We start from the raw sequence: 16,995 nt of genomic DNA on the forward strand, positions 1-16,995 counted from the left end.
AAAAAAGGGGATGTCTCTCAGACAATATTAGAAGCTGTCATTCATTCATTTTCACCATACTGTGGTCTTGGTCTCGTTTATTCTCATAGCATCCATGAGGGATAAAAGAATGGCATCTTAACTCTGTCTTTCGTGAAATGCAGTTGTCATTTAATGTATAATAAATCAGACTCATTCCAAGTAGTGTCGCTGCACAAACAAACGTTATGAAGGCATAATACACTTACGACTGTACAGGGTGTTTTCTTTTTCTTATAATGCACAGTTTTGAGGTAAGAGGCGTTTCATTTGCCATTCACTGACAATCGGACAGGCTCACCAAGTTCATCCAACTCCGTCTTTAAAAAAATTGTGCTGCTACATTGAAAACATATTATTCGATTTGCGCCTTCTGATTGGTTCGTTGGATATAGCGGCTTTTGCTGTCAAATGCAATTGGCATTTAGTGGCTTTTGTCAACAAACTGTTATTTCGGAATGCACTGATGCTGGGATTTGGATGATTAGAAGCAGATCTATTTGTTGATGGTGTACAGTACGTGCCCGAAGCATTCACTTAATGTCATTATCTAATTTTTGGCAGAAGTGGCGTTTGGGGTTTAACTCTTCATATACATGAAGAGTACAGATGCAAAAAGCTCTAAGTGCCATCTGAAATTTTCAAAAACGAGTGATGTTGTCAGGTAATAACACCATCGTACACATACAGTCTAACTGATGCTGATTGTCACTTCTAGTCATATTTAATGCCATGTTTGATTGATTGAAAATAAATCTAACAAATGAGTAAAGAAACCATCATAATAAACATATTCATAATATGTTTGTAGACAAGAATGCATATGTTAAGCACAGCTTTGCAGAAAAGAAATTAAAGGAGACCATGCATTTTTAAATAAAATCATTTTGATATATGTCATTTTCTCATAGAGTGTCTCAGACAGCTTTGCAATCCATACTGTAATTTAGGTGCCTCCTTTTATTGCCCCAACAAAAAATAAGAATTTAGCTAGTCAGTTTCTTTCTTCGAACATTTAAATGTTTGTAATTAATGTAATAAATCTCTCTGTTTAGTGCTAATGCTCAAGTAGATGACGTGTCCTATTTTAATTATACACTAACAAACTAATAATTTATATAGAACGGGGGTGGGGGGTCTGCTAAGAAACCAAGCTGCAGAACAAAAAGTCGACAGAAACTGAAAGAAGAAAATTCTATGTATTAGGCAGTCAACACATGATGTAGCCCTATTCTCCCAGTTTGCTGTTTAAAAAAAGAGGAAATTTTTCCATTGCAGATGCACTCAGGCAGAGGACAGGAACTCAGGCCATGCTAATAAATCAGCCCCTGAGCCTCTGGTGGCAACTGATCACTTGGGAATACAGAAAAGCAAGAGAGAGAGATCATGGACAAGAGGCCTAAGAGAGAAATGATACTCTCTTAAATAGCCCTGTACCACTGGACACACATAGAAACACACACACACACACAACGCAGAGAAGCATATATAACGTATCACTGATATCTACACCTCTATGCCCTCACATTTTCCCAGACAAATTAAAGGAACCCTGGACAGTTACTGCTGGAAAAACAAAGTCTGATTTTCCAAACGTGTGAATGGCCTATTATTGGGCTCACAGAAGAGGCTATTTGGGAAAAGGCCTAAGGACACGCGGGTGAGTCAGAGAGAAAGAGAGAGAGAGAGTGTGTGAGAGAGAGAAAAAAATAGCCTAAAAAATGGACTCCATCCTCAGTCAACGCAATGACTATCTACCCTGGGGAAAATATCCTATTAAAACCCCAAATATAAAAGAGCACAAATGAAATTATATTCAGGAGAAGAATGGTCATTGGTTCATTTTTAAAAAAATTTTTTTCTTTTGTACTCCAAAGACATATTTTTTTCCTGGAGCAACAGACAAATAATCATTTAAATATAAATATAGCATTTCCAAACTTTGTTTAGTTGGGATCTGGATCACATAAAGTTTTGACTCTACAGCTACATATACTGTTTAAATGCAGTACATTGTTTACACTGTATTCTGATACTTTCCATGGAGACTCATGATAAAGACGTGAAGAAGTGAATCAATCAATAAAACAAGCAAGCAAGCAATCAGTCACAACAACTGTAATGATTAAGATGACTTTAAAATAACAAAATAAAATAAACAAATACGTTTTAAATAAATAAACATATATCACCAAAACTGTAACGATTAAAGTGAAATTAAAGTAACAACGTCAAATAAATAAAAAACATTAAAATAGATAAAAAGGTTAGTTTAAATTAAGTAAATACATACACAATACTTGCATATATTTTAATCAATATGTAACAAAATCTTCAAAAATAGCTTTTTTTTTTACCTTATATTGTTTTACAAGGTAAGACCTTGTGGCTTTATTTTAAATACATTGTAAAGGTACATTTAGCGATGAACATTGAAAGAAAATTTGCCAAAACTATAAAGTAATGACAAGAAATTTAGGAGTACGATTAATTCAATTTAAAAGTTTTAATCATTTTTATTGGACTCCAAGCAGGGTTTTCAGGCTTGACTGTATGCTGGAGATGTGAGAGCAAAGAAGGAGACTTGATGCATGACCTGTGGTCCTGTTCGAAAATACAGGAATTCTGGGTTAAAGTGCACAGTTACATTCAGGATGTTTCTGGATGCTGCTTTTCGTTTTGTCCTGAAATATACAGTTAAAGTCAGAAATATTAAACCCTCTGAATTATTAGCCCCCTGTTTATTTTTTTTCTCCAATTTCTGTTAAACGAGGAGAGGATTTTTTCAACACATTTCTAAACATAATAGTTTTAATAACTCATTTCTAATAACTGATTTATTTGATCTTTGCCATGATGACAGTAAATAATATTTGACTAGATATTTTTTCAAAACTCTTCTATACAGCTTAAACAGACATTTAAAGGCTTAACTAGGTTAATGAGATTATCTAGGCAGGTTAGGGTAATTATGCAAGTTAAATGCATAATGATGGTTTGTTTTGTAGACTATCGAAAAATATAGTTTAAAGAGTCTAATAATTTTGATCTTAAAATTATTTTTAAAACATTAAAAACTGCTTTTGTTCTAGCTGAAATTTGACAAATAAGACTTTTTCCAGAAGAAAAAAATATTATCAGGAATACTGTGAAAATGTCCTTGCTCTGTTAAACATCATTTAGAAAAACAAAAATCACAAGGGGGCTAATAATTCTGATTTCAACTGTATGTACTGGGAGACCTGTTTGTGTTAGGGTCTGGTGTGAGGATGTCTGAGTGGATTCAAATAAGTATTTCAATTGGAAGACAAATCATTATGAGGGGAGGGCATTCAGTGGGTCCACTATTATTTAAAGAATGGGTTACGGAATTGGTATTGTAACTGCCACTGTTGTGGAGGGGAGGGGAAAGGGGGTGTGAAAAGAATGTAAAAATGTGTAAAATGATGGCACTGTTATAATACTGAGGTAAAAAAGAAATTCAATTATAAAGAAATACATTGTAAAGTTTAGTGTTGACAGCCATTTATCATTGGTTGGTCTTATACATTGCTCTTACACAGAGTGTGTTAGGGCTGCACAATATGTCGTTTCAGCATGGATATCGTGATATGCGAATAAACAATAGCAACATCGTAGAATCTGCATTGTTGAGTTGTGATTATAATTACCCAGGCCAAAGTTCAGAACACAAGCTAAATTTAACCATACAACAGTAAACAAATACATTTGTTAAGGCATGTGAGTGTAAACTCTCAAGCTAGTCTATACCATTTAGCCACAAGACATGATAAAGCTTGTATAGCTTTAAAAAAGATTTTTTTTTTACATTTTTTTTTTTTTTTTTTACAACGAAGATGTGTTATTCTGCATTCAATTACATTTTGGTCGAAGTGGACACCCATGACATGTGGAGTCCCACAAAGCTCAATTCTGCCACCTCTCCTGTTCAACCTTTATATGCTCCCACTGAGCCAAACTAAGAGAAAGAACCAAATCTCCTTGTACAGCTATGCTTTTGACACTAAGATCTACTTAGCCCTGCTGCCTAATGACTTCAGCCCCATTGACACACTCTGCCAATGCATTGATGAAATTAACAATTGGATGTGTCAAAACTTTCTTCAGTTACACAAAGAGAAAGCTGAAGTCATTGCATTTGGGAACAGAGAAGAGGTTCTCAAGGTGAATGTGTACATTGGCTTTAGGGGTCAAACAACAAAAAATGAAGTCTAGAATATTTGTGTGATTCTGGAGGCAGATCTGAGTTTCAATAGTCATGTCAAAGCAGTGACTAAATCCACATACTACCATCTCAAAAGCATTACAAGAATTAGATGCTTTGTTTCCAGTGAGGACTTCAAGAAAATTGTTCATGCTTTTATCAGCAGCAGGGTGGATTACTGTAACGGCCTTCTCACCGGCCTTCCCAAAAAGACAGTCGGACAGTTGCGGCTCATCCAGAACGCAGCGGCCAGGATTCTGACCAGAACCAGAAAACTGTCCTCAGGTCTTTACACTAGCTTCCAGAAACTTTCAGAATAGATTTTAAAGTATTATTACTTGTCTATAAACCACGAAATAGCCTAGAACCCCAATACATTACAGATAAGCTATCTGAATACAAACCTAATAGATCACTCAGATCTTTAGGATCATTTAAACTAGAAATTCCAAGAATTCAGTCAAAACAGTATGAATCGGTCTTGATACTGCGGTCCCCACTGCTGGATTAGATGTGCTCCAACATCAGGCACATTTAAAATTAAGACTGAAAACACATCTGTTTAGCTAAGTCTATACTGAATGAGCACTGTGGTGCATCCGACAGATTGCACAATCATGTTTTTTCCTTCTTTTTTTTTTTTTAATAACTTGTTTTAACACATTTTGATCTGTTTGTAAATTATTTGTCTTTATTTTATTTTTTTATATGTGTGTCTTTTATTCCTGTTTATGTAAAGCAATTTGATCTGCCACTGTGTATGAAATGTGCTATATAAATAAACTTGCCTTGCATTACATTGTTTGATCATATTACATTGTTATTTTACAATTGACCTCAATACTGTTTGAATATCCAGAAAAGCACTGTCTATTTCATTCATATCTTTGTTCTATTGTACTCATGTATGCCAGTAATTTGTTTACTATACTCTATAATAAATGTACTCTCTATAAAATTATCACAAACCAAAATGATCAATTATTTTCAAAATAGAGTTATTTAAATCATCTTATGACATACATTAATATTGCAATACTCTGTATATCGTATGAAGGGCACCTAAGCAACAGCTAATTCTTGTCACATCACCAGACAAAGAGGATCCAATTGCGAATAAAATATTTAATGAAAAATAAACAAAGTATTGAAGGATACAAAATGCCTGGAAGCCAGAGAACACTAGAAAAGCGTCCAAAACAGGGTGCTAACAGGTTAAACGAAGTCGTCGTCCGATGATCAGAACGCAAAGATTCCTGAGAAACAACAGACAGGCACAAGAACAACAACAGACTGATAACCAGCAGTAACCACAGTCAAAATAATTTGCCAGTAATATCAGGATCAGCTGGTGGGTGCTGATTAAGTCAGCTGACTAGATAGCACGCAGTCAACACAAAAAGGTAAACAAACACACACCCTTGCACACGACAACACACATGGCATAATACATAACGTACAGAAGGAACACACAGACCCATAAGCCGTGACAATTCTTCATAGAATGTTAGCATAAGTCTGGTTCAGTATTTACAGTATGTTCAATTTATCTGATTTTATCTCATATTAAAATAGTATGAATGAATGAATGATAGATGAATGAATGAATAAATGAATGAATGAATGAATTAAGGAATATAATCAAAATGAAATCAATAAATATGTTATAAAACTCAAGTAAAAAGATAAGTACTCTCTAAAACAGTGGGTTATTTCAACTCAAATGTGTGTAAAATATAGACAAATCAAACAACAGTTTAATAGCTGTGATGAAATACCCCAGCATTTTATTTTTTTTAGAAAACAAGCAATCTTGTTTTAAACAAACAGTAAAGCAAGACGTGTTTTATCTTTATTCATTAAATCATGTCGATTCACTGTGTTCAAATCTATTCCTCAAATCTCACTCCTCTTGAGCAGGAGCTCTATTTCTCTTTCTCTGGCGTGCCATTGCTGCGTTTCATCTTAAGTGAGTTTATTCAAGTGTAGTCAATGTTTTTTTTTTTTTTTTTTCCCCCACAAAGAGTAGCAGAGGCACGAGTGGGAGGAAGAGGGACAGCAAACAGCAGTTTCTGTGGCCACACAACCAGTCGAGCTCCGGTAGCCCAGAGGACACGTTCAGTAATCCCACCAATGATGTCTGCCGAGCAGCCCCACAAACACCCACAGACCCCCGCCATCCATTTTTATTGTATTCAGGCTGCAGTGCTGTATTTCCTGGCTCCTCTTAGCACCACACACACAGGCCTCTCCAAAACAAAAATCCATACTATCGATCGGCCAGTGTCACCACAATTATTCTTTTGAAACAGCCATTGAAAACAAATTACATCTGCACTGCGTTTTCATCCGATTGCTCTGGGTGAGCAATGCTTACTCCCCTTTTTCCTGCTGCCCCCGTCCCGACAAACACGCGCTCCTCCCTCGCGGCTAACGATGGTCTACGCCACATGACGGCGCTTAAGAAGAAAGCTACTTAAGAAAAACAAAAGCCTAAATTAGCAGCACACCAGAGAGGAGACCTGTGCGACTTAACAACAGTATAACATTAATATTTTTTTTTCCTCCCTCTTTGATTAGGAAAGGGTCTAGTTTGTGCGTATCGGGTGAGTTTTGTCTGCCTGACTAGGTACTACAGCAGTAATTACCTGGCTTGTTTCCTCTTTTTCCTATTAGGAAATATATCAGTGCATGGAGTATCAAGCAACCAGAGAGCTCTAATGGGATTATTCCTGTGCACCAATTCCTCTCATGCTTTTTGCTGTTGTTTCTTTTGTATAATAGAGAATCAAGTACACTTAAAGAGAGGAAGAAAGAGTATCTTGTGTGATTGTGCGCATACAAATGCATTTAATCAGGCCTGTTTGTTATATCTAAGGCTAATACGTGATTTGATTAGCCATTTTTTAAATATATCATGTCAATTAAATAGCCCAGCTAACATCCAAGCCCAACTGAACATGCACCTGTGTAAATCTGACTGTTTAAAGGCAGCATGGATATACTGGATATACTCAGGAATAGATAGATTTCAGTACAAGACAAAGCATGGGCCTAAAACACAAATGTTTCCTTGCTCTAATGTAAATCTCATAAGTTTAACCCTTGTGTTGTCCTAAAATCATGTACGGCCCTTCGATCTGCTTTCACTAAACCTCTAAAATGAAGCAGCTAAATTTAATTTCAACGCCCTAATCTATTTTGCTTGAAGAAACCTGATCTTCATCACAAATTCTGTACATAGTTTTTTCACTCATCAGTGTGGAGTACTTCATCAATGTTTAGTTAGACAGCAATGCTCATATTTGATTAACATAAAGTCTATATTTTCCAAAGTACCTTTATACTGTAAGTGTGAATTTTTTTTAGCAAGACAATATTCAGAAGCAGCACATTCTTATTTTGTGTGTGTTTTGCGGTGTGTGTATTATAGTATTCATGTCTGTGCCAGTGTGTTCCAGTAGTTTTTGTGGTGTATAAATGGTTGGATAGCTAGTAGGTCCAAAATGTATCTGAAAGACAATTGTTGTACTCTTAAAGCATACAGGCTTCAGAAAAATATTAAAATAGAAAATTATTTTTCTTTTTTTTTTTTTCTTTTTTTTGAAGAAGTCACCAAAAAATGTGTATTTTTTCTGCTGTTAAAATGGCTCACAGGACATTTTTGACCTGTAAGTCAAGAGGAGGATTAAATTTCTGAAAAAAAAACAAATCATTGACTGTGATGATTCCTCATAGAATCAATAATATGCATACCCCAGGCCATGTTTGATTGGCTATGAAAGTTCTTAGAGCATATAAGATAAAATTAATCAGTTATTAGAACTGAGTTATTAAAACTATTATGTTTAGTAATGTGCTGAAAAAAATAAACAGGGGGGGGGTAATAATGCTGATCTCAACTATGTATACAGTATGAAGGAAGAAGACAAAAAAACTGTCTGTTTTCATAATATGCTGGTTTTAAACAGTATGCAAGAGCCTCGTTAAAGATATCTAAAAGTTTTAAGAATATTTTTCACTGTATTTTTCTATTTTTAGGTTTTCAGAGTTGAATGGTTTTGATGTTGATACATTAAACGTAGCTATATTTTTAATTTCAGTTACACTGGAATCTATGACTAAACTTTAATCATACAATCCAGTCACTACAGATTTGATTTGGTTCTCTGCATAAAAATGCTGATCTGCATCAACGTAAATCTTCAATGTTAAAATAATAGCCAATATGAATGAATGAATGAATGAATGAATGAATTTATTCAACATATAAAGACACTGCTGTTGTGACATGCACGTTAAATGACTAACATCATCACACTACTCATGTTTTGTTTTAAATTGAATGCATGGAATTATGTAGTGTGTTTTATGTAATTTCTTGCTGAATGTTGCAAATGAGAATTGACCATATGAAGGTTACTGTGTATTTTAATAGGCCAGCCTGGGTATTTCCAGTTAATTTCGTTCTATAATCACAGTGTTCACCCTTGTTCCAAATCAGTAATGTTGTTTGACTGAAATCAAATTTAAAAGGGGGCACACACCAGACAAGAAGCACTGCATCAAAACACATTGTCCCATGCCACGGTTTTAAAATATGAAAACAGTATTTTCTATAGAGGTATAAGCAGTGCTCGGTGTTCAGCTGCTTCCCCCTATGGCACTTAAATTTAAACAGCTTTCATCTCGTTTTACGGTTGAGCAACTAAATGAATGCTTAGGTCTATTTAGCAGACTATATTATGATTATAAACAGTGTTCTGATTATAAAAGTGTTACATTATCATTGCTTTTAAAACAACCCTAATGAAATTGAAGATGCAGCCATGCACCAACTTTTCACCTGAGGTTTTCTGGCTGGCTTAAGAATGGTCCATGCATTTGGTGAAATGTATGTAACTGCAAGAAAATTTGGATGTACATTTTTTGTGTTTGTGAAAGCTCAAAATGTTATGTAAACTATATTTATGTTGCTTGTAAAGTGATGATTCAAAGAGGATATACAGTATGCAAGGCAAATTCCAGTTTAGGTCTTACTTAACTTGTGTGCTGTTACTGATAAAATGTGAAGTGAGTTGTTAAGTACAATACAAACTCTATCATTCAAATGTTTGGAGTAGTTAAGTTGGTTTATAATGTTTTGAACTTGAACTTGTTTGATATAAATGACTTCAAAACAGTGATTTAGTGAAATATAATAAGCGTAAACACTTTCAATTTCAGTATAATTTAACATATGATGTATTTCTTTGTTATTGCCATTTGTATTCAGTGTCAAGTGACTTTTTTAAGATATTTTTTCATTATTATCATGGTTTGATATTTAAAAGAACAGTTTTCAATTGTAAAAAAAAGTACAAATCTTTAGATCAGTGTATTGTGTTCTTGCTGAATACTGTGAGAATGATTACACTATTCATTACTTAGACACAATATGAATCATTCAATTAGTCACTAAAAGCTGCAAGTAAGTTTAAAAATATATGCATGAATTTGTCTTTTAATCCGTCATTAAATGCATCTTTCAGGCAATAAAAAAAAAGAGAATTTTGGCAAAAAAAAAAAAAAAAAGACCTCTTAAACAAATCTTGTTTTTTCAGCTTTATTCATCCAACCGAGCTATTAGGTGTATCCCGAAAACGTTCTAGGGGAAGAACGTTTTTATGTTTTCTGTAAGGACTGTGCATAAATGTGCTTTAGTGTATTACTGTTTATCTGCAAAATAATAATTATTAATACAAAAATAACATCAGAACAGAGTTAACGTATGCTAATCAATACACATTACTCCACAACAACTTAATAATATATATCCACTGAATGTTCAGAGATCTCCAGGTGCAGTCTAGAAGTTGTAAGCTCTTCCTCTCCATCAATGTCGGATCATGTAAGGCTTTAATCTGCTACTGCCTGTGTAAGATTTGCCTGTTTTGTTGTTTCTGTCAGAATAGCGAATAAAGACTCTACCAGAAAGCAACAGCTCAACAAAGAAAACTTGGCACACTACTACAATTGATCTGTGGGGATATATTGACCCCATATATATTTACCAGATAACTTTTATTTCATTTAATTTCATTAATTAATAATTTTTTTTAAATTATTTATTTATGTATTTATTTATTCATTTATTTATTATTTATTTGTTTGTTTTTTTATTGTTTATTTATTTATTTATTTATGAAAAGGGGAAATTGAAAAAAATTAGAAAAACATGCAATCTCTGTTTATATGATTTTATTTTTTAAGAAAGGTTAAAAATGTGCACTATTTTGTGTGGATAACATAGATTTTTGCAAGAAGAATAGTTTGTTTGTTTGTCTGTTTCTATGTATGTATGATGTGTAGATGTACCAAAATAAATTACGTAAATTAAATTATTAATATATATATATATATATATATATATATATATATATATATATATATATATATATATATATATATATATATATATATATATATATATATATATATATATATAGTAATTAAATTTATTTATAGATTATTTATTATTATTATTATTATTATTATTATTATTATTATTATTATTATTATTATTATTATTACTATTAATTAAACATTATCCAAACAAAAGGTAATGTAAATGGTTAACCTCATTTTACCAGAACCTCATTTTACTGATACCCCTCCACACACGCATTCCCGCCACACCCCACCCCGCCTCGCTCTTCAATTTCTTCTGCGACTCCCAAACTCTCTTCACTTCACCCCGACACCTCTCCCTCCTCTGCTAATTTGCTTGACCTGTTACCCTGATCAGTTCTGGGAATTTACAAATTAAGCACTGTATATACAGTATCATCAAGACGTAAGTAGAAACAAATATTAATATTTAGTGTTTTAATGAGCATTTTTTGCAGCTGATATATAGTCCTCTACGTACCTATGTGTAACTCATTTTAATTGCCACACAACTGTTAAGACTTGAGAAATGTGTCAATGAGGTTTTGTTCTCCCTCACTCTAGAAACTAAAACCACCAACCAGCTCTTAATACTAAAGCAGCACAAAGCCGAGTTAACGAAACAAGCCCTTTGGAGGCACTGTCAGTCCAGTTCTTGCTCATCCACTGTGGTTCAACTCAGCGCTGCAAACACAAACATACAGGACTGAAACTAATGGCCATGTGCCACGCTGTAAAATTAATTCTGCCTTGCCCCTGCCAGACTCAGCATTTGAGTGTTGGAGGTTGGAGGCAGAATCCCTTTGTTAAGCTTTGACCACACAAGTCACCGCATCGGCCCTCCCGCAGCAAGGGAAACGCCAACTTTGGAGTATTAAGAAAACCAATAGCCTTGTTGACATGAACATGGGAGCCTAACCCCCGCAGTCTCCTCATATGAGGCATTGATTTTTCTGTCTGGGTGCAGCGCTAAAGCCATTCATTCTCTATGGGCAGCAAGACTCGCTGGGCCTGGCCGAATTTTCCACCTAGCGCCCTTCTTACCTAAGGGCTAGAGGTTGAGATTTAAGCTCACACACACACACACACACACACACACACCTGCGAGATGTGATTGGTGCTGGATTTGTTTCACATGGACGAGAGGTGAGGGATGGTCTAACATCTCTGAGGCTTTGGAATAGCTTGACCTTTTTGACCACATGGGTCAAGGGTTCCTCATTCCCACCACACAAGAGTCTGTAGCTTGCACTCTGGCCAAAATTGGTTGCGCTCAGTTAGCAAAATAAATTCAATAATTCCCTTAAATGCTTTATCATCCATCTAGGAGCTCGCTCAGTCTCTTGGCTTCCCTGACTTTGCCATTTTCTGTTCATACATTACTGGTTTAAGATAAACTCAGTTAACAGAATGTGTGACAAATGTATTTTAATTTAACTATTATTATTATTTTTTATTATTTATTTTATTTATTTATTTATTCATTCATTCATTCATTCATTCATTCATTCATTTATTAATTTATTTATTTATTTATTTATTTATTTATTTATTTATTTATTTATTTATTTATTTATTTATTTATGTATTTATTTATTTTTATTATTTTTTTATTCTTATTTTCACTTCATTTATTTTATAAGTGTATTTAATTTTTATTTAATTTTATTTATTTAATTGCATTTATTTATTTGTTTATTTTTTATTCTTGTTTTCATTTTATTTATTCATTCATTCATTTAATTTAATTGGATTTATTATATATTTTTTTATTTAATCTAATGAATAAATAATCAATCTAGTACTAAGGTGTTGTATTTCTATACAGTACTGATATGCATACTTTGGGTTGGGTACCAGAATTTACCACCACAGTGACCACTATTGTTCCTTTATTTCTGAGAGTATTCCACAATATCAATGAAACACTTATTACAATTAATGTTGGTGGTAATTATCTCAAAAAAGCTGTTGATTTAGTAATGAAAACAAACTTTTTTTTTTTTAAATAACTCCACATGTTGTTTGACAGAGATGGATGGTGGTTCTGCCTATAATCTAAAAATTATAATAACGCTATATATGTAGAGATATATGAACTTACCCTACCCAAAATGTTAATCGCTCTAAAGTACAGTAAAAATAAATGAGCTATTTCAGCTGACAGATGAAACGGGTCCTGCTTAAAACACGGCAACAAGATCAGAGTGAACTAGTAAAACATGCACAGCGTTTGCAGTTTTTCTAAAGCGCCGAGTAGGGAAGGCTGTTGAATTCAATTGCAAGAATTGTTAACATTCGTCTTCGCTATTCAAGGCCAGACCCTCTTGTTTTAATAACAGAGCTGAAGTAGTTAATATCTCTTGATAAATAATGCATGGATCGGCTGTAACAGCTTCCCTCGCTTTCCCGCACCAGCCCAAACAACGCTCGGCATATGGTGGAGCCGGGTTCACAGGCATTAAAGAGATTTGGAGTGAGAGGCGCACAGCAAGGCCTAAGGCCACCTATTTGAATACTAAGCTCCTTTCAATCACATCAAATGCTTCCAATTCATTTATTCAAATAAAAGGCCCATAAACTCAGACTTATAAGGCCTGAAAATATTACTTGTCTCCTTCCCTCTTCTGTTTTTTTTTTTTTTTTTCCAGCACTCGTTTCAATTTCTGTCGAGTTCTGCAAACAAAAACAGACTCGTTCGCTTTGGAGTAAGAGAAGATGGGGCGGCATTATCAACACGGCCTCCGAGCTTTGTATTCCAGATTTTAGCTGTGAATACATTTAGTTTGATTGCATCAGGAGCCTCTGACTAGAGCTTAATGTATTCGCTTTTCTTATTAGGTTTGAAAATGAGAGGTGAAAACTGGCATGAGGGACTTGAGAGCGAACAGACAGAATTTATATAAACAGCGCAATCATTCATTCAAGGCTTGATTAACCAAGCTCACAAAGAGAATTTAAGGCAATGTGTATAATTATTTGGACTGTCATCCACAAGCGATCGTAATTGACAAGATTTGTATGAGATATGATGCAATAAGAGAATATATTAAAACGCAAACCTAAATAAATAAATATATAAATAAATAAAAGCCAGCTTGATTACCGGGAGAACATTAGGGGGAGGCGTGATATTAGAACAACACAATTATAGCGCTTTTCCTCAGGACACGCTGCTAGCGTTTCTGATGCATTAGCGAGCCTTGGCTAACGAAGAAAAAAAAAATAGGTGCAGCAGATTTTCAAAGCGCCACTTGTACCCAGCATCATTAAAAATTTATTCAACTTCTCCCTGCACCACATGACAAGTGTTTGGTCACAGAAAAGATGCATTGTGAACTGGGAAGAAAGAAAGTTTCTCTTTTGCACTCGTTTATTTCTTTTCTTTACAGTAACTCTTTTTTGTTTCTCTGCTTTGCGTCTGTTTCTCTGTCGCTCTGCATCTCCACCTCTTCCTCTCGGTTTCTCTCTCCGCCTGCCATCAGCTCTGCAGCTGAAAGATGTACCCATTACAGAGTGACAGTTTGACACACAATGACCTGTCAGCGCATTCATCGCTCAATGTTTTATTTTAGCGGCGAGCCAAAACTGAGACGAAAATAAGCAAGTTGTTTCAAGGCCCTGGAATTAGATTTAAAAAAATAAAAAATACCTGCAGTCACCGACCTTCTGATTTACTCTCGATCTGTCAAAGCTGTGAGTAAGCTAGCCTTTCGCTTAAAAAGCTATAGATATTCTGTGTTAGCACCACAGCATTGATGTAATATGCCGGTGTAATATTTCAGCTATCATAGCTCAAATGTGTTTGTGGTTGATGGGAGTACTTAACACAGAACACAGAGTTGCAAGACCTTTGGTATTTATAGAAGGGAATGGTGATGAGATTGCTGAGGAGTTATCAACTTTTGAGTATTATTATAATAAAGGAAAACAGTTCAATTTGTTGGGTCATTGCTTTTGTGGAGTACACTTTCATATCCCATTATATATGTTTTATTAAAGTAGATAAAGCTCATAAAGATTTAAACAATATTATTTTGTTTCTTTTGTCGCAGCAATCACAATTAAGTTAACTGGGAATTAAGCATGCAAATGCCATTTCTGCCTTGTTGAAAAAAGCACTAATAATTATAAAAAAAATATTTAATGCTAGTTGTTGATTGATTCTACTTTAAAATATTATGCATCAAAATATAATTAAAGATTATACAAAACTACTGTACAAGAAATACGGTCAAAACAGTGTATGCATGAATTGCAAACTATGGATAACTTAAACAGCACTTTGTTCAACTAAAAACTAATAATATGCATTTGTATTCATTTAATCAAAAATATAATGATCACACTTTATTTTGATGGACTGTTGGCTGAAATAAGTTGCTTTGTATCTACATGCCAACTAATTCTCATTAGATTATAAGTACTGTAGACTGTTAGGTTGGGGATCGGGTTAGTGTACTGTACGTTGACATGTACTTGCAAAGTTTCTTATAGTCAGTTAAAGGGCTGTTGAAGGAGCTAGCTTTGAAGGAGCAAGGTCTACTAACATGCAAATGTACCATGAAAATAAAGTGTTACCAATATAACTTTGGGGATCTAAAATGCTAACTTTTTAAAATGAGTTTGATATGACATGGTCACTATCTCCGTGTAAACTATTATAACATAAAAACATGTGTAGAACTTGCACTACCGGACTGTATGTGCAGAGCACATGGCGTTTCTTCACACAGTGACATTGCCAACTACTGGTTTGGCATGCGTTATACAGCATTTAGTTGTTTGTTTTCAGAGATGTGTGTAAATTGGGGTAATATTGACAATGTTTTTTAAAGTATAAATAAAACTTTATATTGTTATAGTATCAACTGACTCTATCATATGTTGATGTTTGCATCACAATATTTAGCTTCAGTTGTGACTTTTATTATAGCAAACTTGCTTATAGCTCACCTATAACTAATAACAAAAACAACAACACATAAATAACATTAATAGAGATCAAGGACTTGAGAAAAGTTAGGGTCTACTATAGCCTATACGTTTTCTGGTTTGTTTGACAAGTGTGAGTGCTCGGAATGGGCCCAGGCACTGTTCAGTTGGCTGGCCCTGGCATGGTTGAAAGAGGTGTATGGTTCGGCTGAGCTTTGGCAAGGTACGATTGTAGTATGAGTACAAACCTGAGCCTAAAACTGAAGACACGACGTCACTAACCTCTTAAGGCACAAGGTGATTTTTACATGAATTTTCTTTATTTCTCTTTGCTGTTTGGGCTTATTAAAACCTAATTACAATAAAACCTAAGTATCATCTTTTAATATGATGTACTTTTAGCGAAAAATTATGTCTATGGACTCGTGGTTCGAATTTACATAAAACACTTTTTTTTCCTGACTGTTTTTAAATGCATATATAGCATAGATTATTTTGTTTTTTTACTTGCGTTGACTATCAGAGAGTAAAAACAACATTTTCCCCCCATTTTGGACAGTTAAACATAGTGTTTGGGACATTTCATGTTCTGTAAAACAGTTGCAGGTTGACACTGTCTGTCTGTAACAAAATATAAAACACTCAAAGTATTTTAAATAGCAACTTAAGAGCTAAAATGTACTGTCCACATATATGGCCACTTAAGCCTTTGGAGGTTAAGAGACTGTTTTATATGGATTTATTAATCATTCTTAGTCAGCTGCACCTTCAGCAAACCTCCTAATACCTGCAGCTCAAGGACTTTTATGATAATTTATGAGCGTCACAAATTGTGGATCTGTTCAACAAGATATTTGATGTCTTGCTACATCCCAAACCACATAAACAATATAACAAAAGACGCTTCTCTTCCTGCTAAACAAAACCATCACATAATCAATGACATAAGCTTATTCAGGCTCGGAAGATAAAATACAGTGTGAGTGCAGGTCGTCGGAGGAGGGGTGAGGGAGGACAAACACGCTTCAGCACGGTTCTAGGCAACTATCCCTAGTGTGAGTATGCTCTAAGTGTAGGCGGAATGTTGTTTGTAAGTGCAATGTCGGCCATTTATAGTACATTTTTACAGAAAGGTCATCAAAGGCACTTTTTTCCCCCCTAAAACGATCATTGAAATTAGTGTAAATGGTAAGTTCACCCAAAAATGAGAATTTAATTATTTACTCACCCTAGTGTTGTTCCAATACTGTTTACTCGTCTATCTTCTAGACTACAACAGAGAATCAAAATAAATCATTAAAAATATTCAAATGTCGTTAAATGAACCCATGCATAACATGTATTTTACAGTAAATGTGCAGCAATTTATACAGTAGGCTTCTGTGAGG

General features: G+C 34.4%; 1 protein-coding gene across 1 annotated transcript in view; it reads right to left on the minus strand.

Moving 5' to 3' along the window:
• Positions 1 to 12,447: 12,447 nt before the first annotated feature.
• The window catches only part of LOC147836097 (uncharacterized), a 158,513-nt gene continuing 153,965 nt past the window's right edge, over positions 12,448 to 16,995 (minus strand). The window contains exon 7 of the transcript XR_015496148.1: positions 12,448 to 16,877. The gene's annotated coding sequence lies outside the window, so the exon portion shown is untranslated. The remainder of the gene's footprint in view (positions 16,878 to 16,995) is intronic.

The sequence above is a fragment of the Danio rerio genome, chromosome 7 (assembly GCF_052040795.2).
Source record: "Danio rerio strain M-AB ecotype USA chromosome 7, GRCz13ab, whole genome shotgun sequence".
Classification (NCBI taxonomy): Eukaryota; Metazoa; Chordata; class Actinopteri; order Cypriniformes; family Danionidae; genus Danio; species Danio rerio.